General features: G+C 34.4%; 1 protein-coding gene across 2 annotated transcripts in view; it reads right to left on the bottom strand.

Moving 5' to 3' along the window:
- Positions 1-15,118, bottom strand: part of LOC131848564 (neural/ectodermal development factor IMP-L2-like) — a 99,913-nt gene that overhangs the window by 14,528 nt on the left and 70,267 nt on the right. The window contains exon 1 of one of the 2 annotated variants that reach the window (XM_059198482.1): positions 1,088-1,264. The exons of the other annotated variant lie outside the window; for it this stretch is intronic. The gene's annotated coding sequence lies outside the window, so the exon portion shown is untranslated. Of the gene's footprint in view, positions 1-1,087; positions 1,265-15,118 lie in introns of those variants that run through there. 2 annotated transcript variants of the gene reach the window in all.

Genomic DNA, 15,118 nt, shown 5'->3' with positions numbered 1-15,118 from the left:
ACCATCAGGTGAACTGTTAGATTGTTTGCTATTGCAATTAGATAAAGAAAGGCAATAAATCTTGTAAAGTAAAATGGTAAAAGAACTATCTAGAAGATATGCAACGCATCGGCATGTGTTTGGAAAACTGTTAATTTCGTTTCGACGCCGATCGCTCGTTTATTATACGTTATATTTATTTCATTAACAGCTCTGCCCTAGTTTCGTACGGTTGTATTTATTGTAGGCATTTCTATTTTTTTTTAATAATTTACCGATAACATTTCTATAATCAATATAAAACCTATGGAGTTTATTTGATAGATATAATAATATTTTCCGATAGATACACTACCGTTATACTGCGATTTTATCTGTCTCACATCATATAGTAATCATCATATATAAAGTATCTTAAATTATACAAAAATATTTGTAAATGTTTTATAAAAGTTTAGTCAAATAATTCGTTTAGAAACGAACAAAACAGTTAACTAGAAAAAAATTATGAAATGTTCATTTTTATATCAAACAGTTAGATTTCATAACAATCGATCGATTTAAGACGCCAATAGATAACAAAAATGCTTTTATTATTGTATTATAATTTATAGAGACAGCTATTTAGTTTGAAAATAGTTTTAATTTACTTATATGTGGAATTTAACAATTAATATGATATACTATATGTTTTTAGATAAATTATAACAATATTTATTGAGCATGGAAAAGGGTACAATATATACTTTGCGAGTATATGCTTAACAAGAACTTATCGTTAAAAAAAATCTCTTAACTTCTCTCGTATATGAAAGAAGTATATAAAAATATATAAAGTTTTAAACAAAAGAATATTGTAATAAAAATATTATAGATTTCCTGTTCAATCATAGTTGCATAACCTTTATGGAACATTCGGGAAAAATAAATAACAAAATTCTTATCGATATTTGATTACCTCCCGAATTTGGTTAGCTTTACGTATAGGAATTTTCCTGTCGATAAAACCCAATTAACATAATTCCTGCCTTATCTACTCTACGTGAGTTATATTACATAATTGTAAATAAAACTTACATACCATAAAACAGTAGATAAAAAAAAATACCTTTATAAAATTCCAACGCAACACACGTGTCTTGAGCGCAACACTAATACAGAAAAAAAGTTACGGAGAACAAAAAAAAAACTTTCACGTTCAAATATCGAACTGTCAAATCGAGCACGGATTACGATAAAATGTCAAGATTTGAATTTAGAATATCACGTGGTGGGATACACAGGACTGCCGTCCGGGGCGAAATGGTCTCAACACTGTTTAACATTCATTTATATAGCCCTCGATGGAGGAATGGTACTGTTTTCTTATTGAAATTTGCACGCACTCAGTCAGAAATGAAGTTTTCCTAACGCCTTGATGTATATCAATGATTTGTTGGAATTTATATGTACCTACATCGTAGAATCAATGGAAACATTTATATTGGGAAATATAGTCACTTATATTGAGCTGTCCTTTCAGAATCCTTTGAACTTTATAACAAAAACCTTACACAATGATCTTTGAGGATAATAAGAATTATATGAATTAATTTGAAATTAAACATGTACGAAAATTTATTAATTTTTTATTACTTTATCTTTATATACGATATAATCGTAAATTCTTAACGAGTTGATAACTGCACTGTTTGTTAAGGTTGCACATAAAAAAAAGGAATTTTAAGAGATATGTTTAATGTGAATCAACATCTTTTTATCAAAAAGAGAGATGAGATATATAAAATAAATAAAAAAAATGATGAAATAATAATTTTTGAGAATATTTTTCATAATCCTTTTGTTTTATTATTAAAATTAATGATAATAAAACATAGATACTTTATTCATTTTTGTCATCTGAGATAGGGGCGTACAGATAATTTATTAATTTTTTCCTTTATATTATCACCAACAGAGGGCGTCTAAGGACTTCGAAGTTTCAGGGAACCACTAGTTCTAAATCTACCTTACTAGTATTATAAACGCGAAAGTTTGTGAGTATGGATGGACAGATGGATGGATGTTTGTTAATCTTTCACGTAAAAACTACTGAACGGTATTTGATTAAACTTTACAGTAATATAGCTTATTCATAAGCTTTATTACGGTACAGTTTAATCAAGCGTTTGGCGTTTATAATATTAGTAAGGTAGATTTGGCACTAGTGTTTAGACACCATCTGTTAACTTATGAATAAGCTATATCATTGTAAAGTTTAATCAAAAACAGTTCAGTAGTTTTGCGTAAAAGAGTAACAAACATTCATCCATCTGTAATAGGCTACAAATTACATTGGAGGCGAAGCTGCGGGCACAGCTAGTCTTTTATGTATTTATATTGAAATCCTTGACGAACTAACGAAATGGACGTTTGTAATTTAAGAACCAACTGAAAAGATACGGGTGTTCTGGAAAGTTCTGAATTCATACATACATTTAAATAGTAATCTTATGACCGCGCCACTACATTGAAATTACAATAGTCAGTGTACGACACAGTTACTAAGAAGGATAAAGAGAATATGTTTCTTGCTAGTTTTTTTATAGCGTAAGGGACAAACGAGTGCGGCTCACCTGATGGTAAGTGATTACCGCCGCCCATGACCACCCACAACACTATGGGAATTGCAAGTGCGTTGACAACCTTTTAAGAAGGAATAACCTCTTTTATTGAAGGTTTCAATATCATATCGGTTCGGATATACCATTGCTGGAAGGTGATTCCATAATGTGGTTGGGCGTGGCAAAAAGTTCTTAGAAAATGCACGGTGAAGGACCGCTATTCATACAGATGATCTGGGTGGTATTTTAGTTTCTGGCGGGTAGTGCGATAGTGAAATGTTCTTCTTGACTGCTGTACTAACCGTACTGGACCTCACAAGAAATAGAAATAGAAATAGAAATAATCTTTATTCAAATAAACTCATTACAAGCACTTTTGAATAGTCATATTTTGATTCTACCACTCATTCGGAATGCAGATTCATCACAAGAAGACTGAGCAAGAAACTTGTGTGTTGCTCTTTTTAATAGATGTCTTTTTTTATATAAATAATTACAGTATAACAAGTAAGAGGCATGCGAAATAAACATAGAAGTCGCTACGCACTCATTATTAATGTAATCAGATAATATTGTCAGTGCTATAGATTTAAAGTTTTTCTATAAAGACATTATTATCGTTAACGAATTCTTCAATTTTATAGTAAGAATTTTGCAAAGGAACTGTTTTATTTGACATTTAAATCTTACTGGTATTTTATTATAAAACCTTACGCAATTGCCATAAAACGAATTACTAACTTTAGCCAAACGACATTTAGGTAAAATCAAGATGCCTTTGCATAGCAACTGCTGGAACGCTGGTATCAATCCGAGACCAATTATGGCCAATAATATTAGACTAGTTAGACAGGGAGGAAAAACTTGTTACAAACCAAGATAATATTAAAAAGTGTGTAAGTATATTTTGTTATGAGTAACGTAAACTTCTGTACTGAACTACTGAACCGATTTTGAGAGAATTTTCATTGTTTGAAAGGTACATGAACGGTCTGCTTGTCGGCGCGACCGTTAAGATTGTCGTCCATAATGAAAGAAGAGAGCTTGTTTTATAATAAAACTAGCTTTTGCCCGCGGCTTCGCTCGCGTTAATTTATCCCCTTAGGGGTGGAATTTATCAAAATCCTTTCTTAGGAGATGCTTACGTCATAGTAGCTTTATGAATGCAAAGTCTCAGCCCGATCGGTTTAAAATTGACAGTTTCATACAAACTTTCATCCCCTATTTTATCCCCTTGGGGATAGAATTAATCAAAATCCTTTCTTAGCGGATGCCTACGTCATAACATCTATCTGCATGCCAAATTTTAGCCCGATCCGTCCAGTGGTTTGGGCTGTGCGTTGATAGATCACTATGTCAGTCACCTTTGAGTTATATATATTTAGATTTAATATAATTTATAAAATATCTATATTGTCGTCCGTCTTTGTATCTGTCGTATTCATGTCTTGTCAATTGTTCTGTCTGTCCTAGTTACGTCTTATAAGCGGCCAGAAAGCGGTCCTGTCAAGGAGGACGCAATAGTACATTATCCCAGAGCGACTTGATTATGATTCGACGTCGAAGTGGTAGTACTGAATAAATAGTGCTTCAAAATCTTGGCCTGTCTAGAGTTGCAGTAAGTTCTATACTGGAATGTGTATCTAAACCTGACTAGTAGGCTCCTACCAGAATTGGCTGGAGAGCTGCTGTAAGTTCTACATTAAAACCTGTATCTAAAGCTGCACTAGTAGGCTCCTACCAGATTTGGCTGGAGAGCTGCTTTAAGTTCTATACTAAAACCTGTATTTAAAGCTACACTAGCAGTCTCTTACCAGATTTGGCTGAGCTTCTACATTAAAACCAGAATTGGCTGGAGAGCTGCTGTAAGTTCTACATTAAAACCTGTATCTAAAGCTGCACTAGTAGGCTCCTACCAGATTTGGCTGGAGAGCTGCTGTAAGTTCTATATTAAAACCTGTATCTAAAACTGCACTAGCAGGCTCCTACCAGATTTGGCTGGAGAGCTGCTGTAAGTTCTATATTAAAACCTGTATCTAAAACTGCACTAGCAGGCTCCTACCAGATTTGGCTGAAGAGCTGCTGTAAGTTCTATATTAAAACCTGTATCTAAAACTGCACTAGCAGACTCCTACCAGAACTGGCTGGAAAACTGCTGTAAATTCTATATTAAAACCTGTATCTAAAACTGCACTAGCAGACACCTACCAGATTTGGCTGGCGAGCTGCTGTAAGTTCTATATTAAAACCTGTATCTAAAGATGCAACAGCAGGCTCCTACCAGACTTGGCTGGAGAGGAACGCGAGTGGTGAGAGTGAGTGTTAACGTACGACAAGAAGCCTCTTAAACTTACACTCTGGTCACAAGTCCCGGGAACTGCTTGGAGTTTCCCTCTCTGCCGCACAATGGGCTCGGCTCCCATACAATTTATAGAAAGAAGATGCTAAGAAGTGCGTATTACACAAATTGATTTTGTTATAAATCTATTCTTTATGTCAGATAATCTTATTAATATCATAAACGCGAAAGTTCGTGAGTATGGATGAAATTTTATTGCTCTTTCACGCAAAAACTACTGAACTTCATGGATTTTGATGAAATTTTAAATCAGAATGACATATAGGCTAAAAAATTCTTGTGTGTACTAGATAACTGCTATAAATACTTAAGACTTTTTTCTAAATAGATACATAATATACATAGAAGTCATCCAGATCGATACAAACAATCATACTCGTAAATATAAATGTACAGTGCAAGGAATCGAACTCGTGACAGGAAGCAAAGCGGTGTGCCAAACCGCTCGGCGACCGAGGCCGTCAAATATAGAGAGAATATTCGAGAACTGAAACAAAGACTTTAATATTTATTATTAACTTCCCATTTAAAATACGAATGAATGAATGAATAAATGAATGTACAGTTAGTCTTCTATGAAACTAAATTTAGCCGAAGTCCTAGATTTCAAAAGGGACTTCAGTTAATAATATTTCTTACTAGCTGTACTCGCGACTTCGTCCCCAAAGAATTTAACAAAAGAGTTAATTAGAGAATTTTTCTAAAATAAAAGCAACCTAAATTACTCCTTATTACATCAGCTACCTGCCAATAAAAGTCCGTCAAAACCGGTTCAGCCATTTCAGAGATTAGCCGGAACAAACAGGCAGACTGACAGACAGACAAAAATTGTAAAAAATGTTATTTTGGTGTATATACCATATTTATATTGATAGGCAGTAAAAAGCGGTTATTTCAATATTACAAACAGCCACTCCAATTTTATTTATATGTATAGATAATTCCTCGTGAATTCACATCTTTTCATTACCTATTGATGACAAGGTCTATTGTATTAATACAGAATTTACGAGTATTTTACAAAACTGATATTAAACTTTATCCGAATTACATTTAATTACGAGATATTTCTATTATTTGTAAAATTACTTTGACTTCCAAAATTAATCCTTACAATTCTAAAACTACACACAACTGGCTCTGCTCCCGGTTTCGCTCGTAAATTTATAGCTTATGTATTACTGTAAGGTTTTATCAAAATACGTGCAGTAGCTTCTGCGTGTATGTAACAAACATCCTTTCAACAATACACAGAAACTTTATTTGTCCTGTAAATTTATAGGCTATATGTTATTCTGATGTACAAGCTATATTACTGTAAAGTTTCAACAAAATCCTAGTATTTGCGTGTATGAGTAACAAACATTCAACCATCCATACGCACAAATCTTATCGAAAATTATGTCAAACGTCCATGTCGTACCTGCTCCCGTAAAAATCGGTGATTTTACACTCGAAATTGTCGATCACTACGTATACTTAGGGCAAACTATCCAGTTAGGTAGATCCAATTTCGAGAAAGAGGTCAATCGTCGAATCCAACTCGGATGGGCAGCGTTCGGGAAGCTCCGATATATCTTTTCGTCCAAATTTCCGCAGTGTCTCAAGACGAAGGTTTACGGCCAATGTGTGTTGCCAGTGATGACTTACGGAACAGAGACGTGGTCGCTAACTATGGGCCCCATCAACAAGCTCAGAGTCACTCAGAGGGCAATGGAGAGGGCTATGCTCGGAGTTTCTCTGCGTGATTGAATCAGAAATGAGGAGATCCGCAGAAGAACCAGAGTGACCGACATAGCCCGAAGAATTGCGACTTTGAAGTGGCAATGGGCAGGGCACATAGCTCGTAGGACAGATGGCCGTTGGGGCAGTAAAGTCCTCCAGTGGCGACCATGGACCGGAAGACGCAGCATGGGAAGGCCTCCAGCAAGTTGGACCGACGATCTGGTCAAGATCGCTGGAAGGCATTGGATGCGAGCAGCGCAGGACCGACCGTCGTGGAGATCTTTGGGGGAGGCATTTGGACATAGTCCAGCAGTGGACGTCTTCCGGGCTGCGATGATGATGATGATGATGAGTATCTATCTAATCGTATCTATCTAACCATCCGTACTCACAAACCTCCGCGTTTGTAACATTAGTAACATTGCTCAAAATCCGTATTAATATTGCAAATTTGAAACATGTCTGTCTGTTTGTTACCTTTTTATGGTTAAATTACTAAATGGGTTATATTCTATGCACGGCACAAACATTTGTATTCATGAGTATTACAAAACACAAACAATCATTTGTTTGTATCGGTCTGAGTGTATTCTATGTATTTTAAAAAAGGTATCTATGTATTTATATCAGTTGTCTAGTACTCATAACACAAGCTCTGCTTAGCTTGGGACTAGATGACGTGTATGAAGTGTCCAAGGTTTCTATTCAGATCCATAAAAAAAATATCAGTACAGTATTAAAATTACATTAATGTTCTCTTAAATATACGAATTAGAAATAAATAAATATATTAAATTTAGTTACTATACAATTTTCTTGATGATCGAATTTAATAATATAAATGTATCATTCTAAAATGTACCTAATAAGTTGATTATAGAGTACTATTTTACCTGTATGTAAACCACTAATTGTTACCTATGTATCATAAAAGGTAGGCGATTTTTTTTTATACTACTATGGTTGCAAACAAGCATACGGCCCATCTGATAAAACGGTTACCGTAGCCTGAAAGCACCAGGGGAGACACGTGCGCGTTACCGACCCTTAAGAAACCTTAATATACCCTTCTTGAAAAACACCATGCTGTAGTCTCTCGAGAAACTATCGGCAGGAAATTCCACAATCTAAGTGAAGTTAATAGGGAAAAGTGTCTTCAGACTAACAGAAAAGTGGCTAACAGATAGCGCAGGCTGTTTTAAAAAATCATAATGGAATAGAATTGTAACTGTAGCATTGGTAAGTTTTATTAAATAAATATAATAAACTAAATCCTACTCAAAAAAAACCATATTTTAGAATTACTTATAAAAAAAAAAAAAAATTCTATTTTTTATGCCAGCATAATTATTCTATCTATTTTCTTATAAGAAATAATTTTCCACTTATGAGTAACCAAACCTACCAGGTACTGCAGTAAAAAAAACATGCGAGGAACTTAACTGGTTTCATTTACATATAAACTAGCTAGCCGCCCCGACTTCGCATGGGTGTACATGTATTACACATATAAACCTTCCTCTTGAATCTTTTATCTGTTGCTAAAAACTGCATTAAAATCCGTTGCGTAATTTAAAAGATTAAGCGAACAGACGACGGAAGCAATTTCATTTTATACTAAGTAAGGATGTAATTATTATAGAATTTATTTGATGAGTTTAATAACTTAAAGTAAGCTGTGATTCTAAATTTATACACCTAAAGGTTTATTATATGAAGGTTTAATCATAGAGTCCTTTATTCATTTACTAGCCGGGCCCACAGTTTCAGTCGCGATAAATTTAACCTATGTGTTATTCTGATGCATAAGGTATATTACTGTAAAGTTTCATCAAAATCCATTCAGTAGTTTTGCGTGAAAGAGTAACAAACATTGACAGCCTCGGTGGTCTAGTGGTTTAGCACACCGCTTTACTATCCGATGGTCGTGGGTTCGATTCCTGGCACGGTACAAACATTTGTATTCATGAGTATGATTGTTTGTATCGGTCTGGGTGTTTTCTATGTATAATATGTATTTATTAAAAAAAAAAATGTATCCATGTATTTATATCAGTTGTCTAATACCCATAACAGAAGCTCTGCTTAGCTTGGGACTAGATGGCGCTGTGTGAATTGTCCTGAAAATATATTATTATTCGTTTCACAGTTGCAATTAACCGTAAGGAAATTCTTAAACACTTGATTACCGTAAATTGTTAATTTATTTGTAGTGTTCTACCTTAATGACCAATAAGGATTGTGTTGATTGCCTTAAGTCGTGGTGAAAGTGTCACAGGGCCTTAACGAATTCACAGAATATGTATATTCTTGACTTAATTAATTATCTGTAGAGTTATACTAATAAGTAATATTATGTTACCTGTGGTAATACAAATTAAACAGATAACCTTAGAGGAGAATAGACAGAATGTGGTAGATGGCGCAGGAATGAAGAAAGAAAGAAAAAGAAAATGAAGGAAACGTAAATAATAATAGTAATATATCAAATACATACACGTACATATACATATAAATAAAAATGGAGTGTCTGTTTGTAATATCGAAATAACCGTTTTTTACTACATGCAGACTATAAATACGGTACCTACATACACTAAAATAACATTTTTTACAATTTCTGTCTGTCTGTTTGTTCCGGCTAACTCTGAAATGGCTGTACCGATTTTGACGGGACTTTTATTGGCAGGTAGCTGATGTAATAAGGAGTAACTTAGGCTACTTTTATTTTAGTAAAATAAAGTTAAATTCTACGCGGACAAAGTCGCGATGTATATCCATAGTATAAAATGAAGTCGATCCGCTCAATCTCATGCAATATTTAAAAATCGTCTAAGATCTCATTATCTCCCTCTATAGCTTATTTTTTCATATTTATTTCTGAAATCCTCCAATATGTTGTATATATATATGTATGTATATGTGTAAGTTTATTTATATATATATCTATATATGTATGTCTATTTATTCGTTTTATAATTATAGTGCCTTGTGTGCCATCTACCTCTTCTAAGTATGTTAGTCCTATTGCTTGTTAGCTGGTTGTCTGTAAGAAATTACTTGTAACGATAAGACCATCTTTTGTAATTAATTTTTTTTTATTGATTTTCTTATTGTATTCTATGTGCACAATAAAGAGTTTATTATTATTATTATTACTATTCTTTATTTTTTCTTAGCTTTTGCTGGTTTTCTCCACACTTACGGGCCGAAACCAAGTAAGTGCAGAGTGTGTGTATGTGTGTGTATTATTATTATTATTATTTTTTTTTTTGTCCAAAAATTCTCATCTCCCCTCTTAAGGAGAGGAGATGGCAACATACCCCCGGCAGAAGCACAGTCGGCCGGAGTTCAAAGGAGAGAAACCGGCGTATTATTATTATTATTATATTTATTATTATTATTTTTTTTTTTACATAAAAATTGATCATCTCCCCTCTTAAACGGAGAGGAGATTTGCAATTGATACCCCCTTATCAAAGTAGTCAGCACAGTCGGCCGGAGATGTCATGTATACCCTTCAGGGAGAGAAACCGGCGTACAATGCGGGCAGAATCTAAGAGCACCGCTTTCTGCATCTTTCCCGGAGTGAGCCGCCTCGGAATCCCAACCGCCTCAGATGTAGTTCCAGACTGGTTGGGACAAGACCGTTCACCGACATAACGATTGGAATGATTTCGGAATAATAATAATAATAATAATAATAATAATAATTATTATTATTATTATTAAGTCGCATCCCTTATCTGTTCACTTAAATCTTGTAAATTACGCAATGCATTAAAATACAGTTTTAGCAATAGATAGAGTGATTCAAGAGGAAGGTTTATATGTATAATACATGTATACCCGTGCGAAGTGCGGCAGGTAGCTAGTTGAAATATAAATGAAACCAGTCGAGTTTCTTGCCAGTTCTTTTTAACTGCACTGCAACTTGGTGGTAGAATCGGATGGTAGGCATACCTAGTATATCTTATCACTATAGTGCTTTAATTTTTGTGTACTCATAAGTGGAAAAATATTTCTTATAAGAACGATATCGAAATGTAAATGAAATATTAAAATATATTTTAAACATTTTAAGATTAATTGTAGGTACTAAAATACATGTGATTTTGGGTGGTTTAGTCTTAAACCTCATCACGTATCAGGGGTATCCCAAAGGGGAAAGGGATTAGAAAATTCTAGAATAAGCATCCCGTAATTAAGTCGTTTGGTTTTTATTGTTATATGTTTTTTGTCTTTATTTTCATTGGGCTCCCTAAAATATGTTCGAGCGCAGTGATACTCGTGAACGAGTGATGATTGTTGCTTCGGACTGGTCTGCTCTAATACGACTGATTTTATCTTATTGTATATTTATATTTGACAAAAAAAATAGTGCTAGTTGGTAGTTTGTATTCACACGTTTCGACTTGTATATGTAAACTTACAAGGATTATTTAAAAGAGCAACGCATAAGTTTCTTGCTCGTTCTTCTTGTGATGAGACAGCTTTCCGAACGAGCGGTAGATAAAAAAAATGTTACGCGTATTCAAAAGTGCTTAAATTAAGTTTATTTGAATAAATGATTTTCTATTCTATTCTATTCTATTGTATTTGTGAAGAAGATGCATATAAAACGTTCAACTAAAATCACTACAACTGATTTACTCTTATTTAGTTGCTTATGTATTTAATATTTTGACTCTAATAAATTGGTACTATTTAGTAGTTTATATTCACACATTTCAACTTCAAAATGTAAAGTTACAACAATTATTTCAATAAGCAACACGCAAGTTTCTTGCTCGTTCTTTGAGCTTTCCGAACGAGCGGTAAATTAAAAAATAAGCATGACTATTCAAAAATAGGTATATTTATGTTTGTTTGTATTAATCAATAATTTTCTTTTCTATTCTATTTATGTGGAAACATCTGTGCCTTGTAGTGTACTGTGAAGTGCAATCATTGTACGAGACATAAAAACTCTTTGTATTTCTGAATTTCGAATGCTTAGCATTCATTTGTTTTAATCACCATTGCCTTGCATTTATCCCATTATTTGGAGTCGGCGCAGTATATCATTCTCTTCCACTGATCTCTATCGGCTGTCATATCTGAGCATCATCATCATCGCAGCCCGGAAGACGTCCACTGCTGGACATAGGCCTCCCCCAAAGATCTCCACGACAACCGGTCGTGGGCTGCTCGCATCCAATGCCTTCCAGCAATCTTGACCAGATTGTCAGTCCACCTTGCTGGAGGCCTTCCCACGCTGCGTCTTCCGGTCCGTGGTCGCCAATTGAGGACTTTATTGCCCCAACGTCCATCTGTCCTACGAGCTATGTGCCCTGCCCATTGCCACTTCAGTGTCGCAATATCTGAGCATACTCTTCTTATATTCATAACATCTTTTACAGAATCCATCCATCTTTTTTTAGCGCGTCCTCTCCCATTCCATCCATCCGTTCATTTGTTTTTTGAATAAAAATATTATTAGAGTGATGTGAAAATAGCATCATGGCGTTTTTTTTATTTCCATAATTTAATTATGATCTATACAATTATACGGAAAAAATATGAATGATTTGTTGAGGAAAATTGCAAGCTTACCTACGTGATTAAGAACACGAGTTTCACAGTTTCTTAGTAAAGAGTGTAATACAGTAATTAGCAACAAGATTTAAATGACCACTTGCGAAATGTTAATATTTAACCTGATATTGGTCACGTAGATATATCGCCCGAGATAAGTAATTATCATAGATTTTTTAAATCTTTTCTAATTCTGTTGGCCGCAGCTGGCCTTTATAGCGTCACCGGACGATAGGGGGCGAGGAGATAGCACTCAAAACCCGCGGAAGGGCTTATGAAGCGGCTGAAGGCCAACTCCCGCCTGACGGATACGACTTTAGTCTGAGTCCACTACTAGGGATTCGAACTTCGGCTCAGGCTAACGTAATTTCGATCCCCATTTGCCATCATGGTGAATTCACCGGTAATTAATTACTATGGGTGATGTTTCCATGTAAAGATGTTATAGTTTATACAACGGGGCCATATGATACATATGTATGTCTATATTCTATATGTATATCTGATGGAGATATTCACTGGATTACACATATATAGCAGTAAATATAATTTGTTCTCATTAGTTTAGCAGTTTAGAAAACAGCCTTATTTCACATGGTCGCTGGTCAGTGTCCTCGGAGGGAAAAACATTTATGGTTTGTATTAGTCTAGCTGTTTTCTATGTATATTAAGTATGTATTTACAAAAAAAATGTATCTGTGTATTTATATCAGTTGTCACCATCCATAACACATGGCGCTATGTAGTTTTTCAGAGATATTACGAGTATTATTATTATTATACGATAGTATTTTGAAAAATGCTCCGCTCTAATCACTATCATTGATTTCCTCTTATTAATTGTTTAACCAGTTGTTGTGTATTCAATTTTTTTCTATTTGATTATTTAATTGAATTAGTGCTAATCGGTAGTTTGTATTCAAACACTTAATCTTAAATTGTAAAGTAAGAATAAAATTATTTAAAAGAGCAGCACACAAGTTTCTAGGTTGTTCTTCTTGGGATGAGACAGCTTTCCGAATGAGCGGTAGATTAAAAAAAATGTGATGACTATTCAAAAGTGCTTCAATGTAAGTTTATTTGAATAAATGATTTTGTATCCTAATCTATTCTAAAATGTCTGAAATTAATGAGGTTTTAGTTCATCCTATCGAACTTTCTAATATTTTTTACAATTACTTACATTCAGTTTTGTACCAAACTACAGGCTCATTGAAATAAATTTGTGTACTGATTGTAATCTGTTTTGTGTGCTGAAAAATTAGTTTTTTATATTTATATATTTTTTTAGATAATAATGGAATTGTGCATCCGCCTGCGCTAACGGTTTACGCTGGCGGGGCACCAGTGGAGGATGATAAGATGAGCATAAGGTCAGGTCAGTTAGCACATCGTGACAAATTCATCAAGAACTTATCACGATGGTTTCCAGGTTTAGCTTTCTAGATGGAGGTCAACCATATTGTTAGCAATACGGTTATTAGTTTACATTACTAACAATTCCCTTCTATCTTATTCATTCTTCTATCTTGATTCCAAGGGGAACCTATGGAGGTCCTCCGAATATCGCATTAGAATTTAGTAATTTCGATCGATAGGAGATCAACACTTACGGGGTAACAATTCCATTAAATTATTTACGCTCTTCGTTTTTTTACAGAAATCTTACATATAATTATAAATGTGTTTACCCCGATCTATCAACGGTGTATGCGGATTTTCTCTGTTTAATATAAACATACCAGTTTTGCGTTGTTTATTATTTTAAACTGTTAAATAGTGGATAGCATCGAGTGATTCTGCTATGTGTCTACCTTACGGTTATTTTCAATAGTTAGAAGCAAGGTGGGACTTTGAACTTGTCAAATATATGCAGATATAATCACGCCTGTTTTTAATTGGGGCAGGCAGAGATATATTATTAATTTAGATAACTTCAAAGCATATATCAAGGTAAAAGTACATATGGACTTAAGGCCTTACGGCATTTTCTACCAGTTAACAATAAGTTGTGGATAAAAAAATTGTAGTCGGTGTAAAAATAATCAATATAAAAAATAATGTCATACAAAGTATATACTAGTAGTAAACTACATGTAGATACATACATACACATACACACATCCATATAATATTGTAAACGCGAAGGTTTGTGAGTATGGATGGATATTTGTTACTCTTTCACGCAAAAAGTACTTAATGAATTTTGATGAAACTTTTCAATTTATATATCTTATACTTAAGAACAAAACCGCAATCCGCCACACTCTTATATACGGAGCTGAATGTTGGCCTCTGAAAAGAGATCAGATCAACAAAATGCACACGACCGAAATGAAAATGTTAAGATGGGCAGGCGGAGTCACCTTGTTGACAGAATGAGGAATAACCACATTTTAGGCAGCTTTAAGGTCTGGCCCATTGAAGACAAACTCACTAAGACAAGGTTGAGGTAGTATGGCCACGTAATGAGACGAGAAGAGGGACATATGACCAAAAAAGTCCTGTATCTTAATACCGGCCCAAAGAGACGAGAAAGACCCCTGTTAATTTGGCAGTCCTTTATCATGAACGACCTGAAGAACACGGAAGAAACCGACTCGACGACCCAGGACAGATGTGCCTGGCGAAGAAAGACTAGGAGAGTCGACCCCAAATGAAGCGGGAAATTGCAAGGGAGAGAGATACATCAGAATAATATAGGCTCATCATCATCAGCTTCTTCCATATCCCATTTATTTGTGGTCGACGTAATATGTTTTTCTCTTCCATTCATCTCTGATCGCAGTATCTCGTTATTTACTTCCTTTCTTACCATATCATCTTTTACACAGTCCATCCATCTCTTTTTTGGTCTTCCTCTGCCCTTATTACT

This window comes from Achroia grisella, unplaced genomic scaffold (genome assembly GCF_030625045.1).
Source record: "Achroia grisella isolate CSIRO2021 unplaced genomic scaffold, CSIRO_AGI_Agris_v1 utg1090, whole genome shotgun sequence".
NCBI classification, from domain to species: domain Eukaryota; kingdom Metazoa; phylum Arthropoda; class Insecta; order Lepidoptera; family Pyralidae; genus Achroia; species Achroia grisella.
The sequence above is the reverse complement of the archived record's forward strand: the minus strand, read 5'-3'. Positions and strand labels throughout refer to the sequence as shown.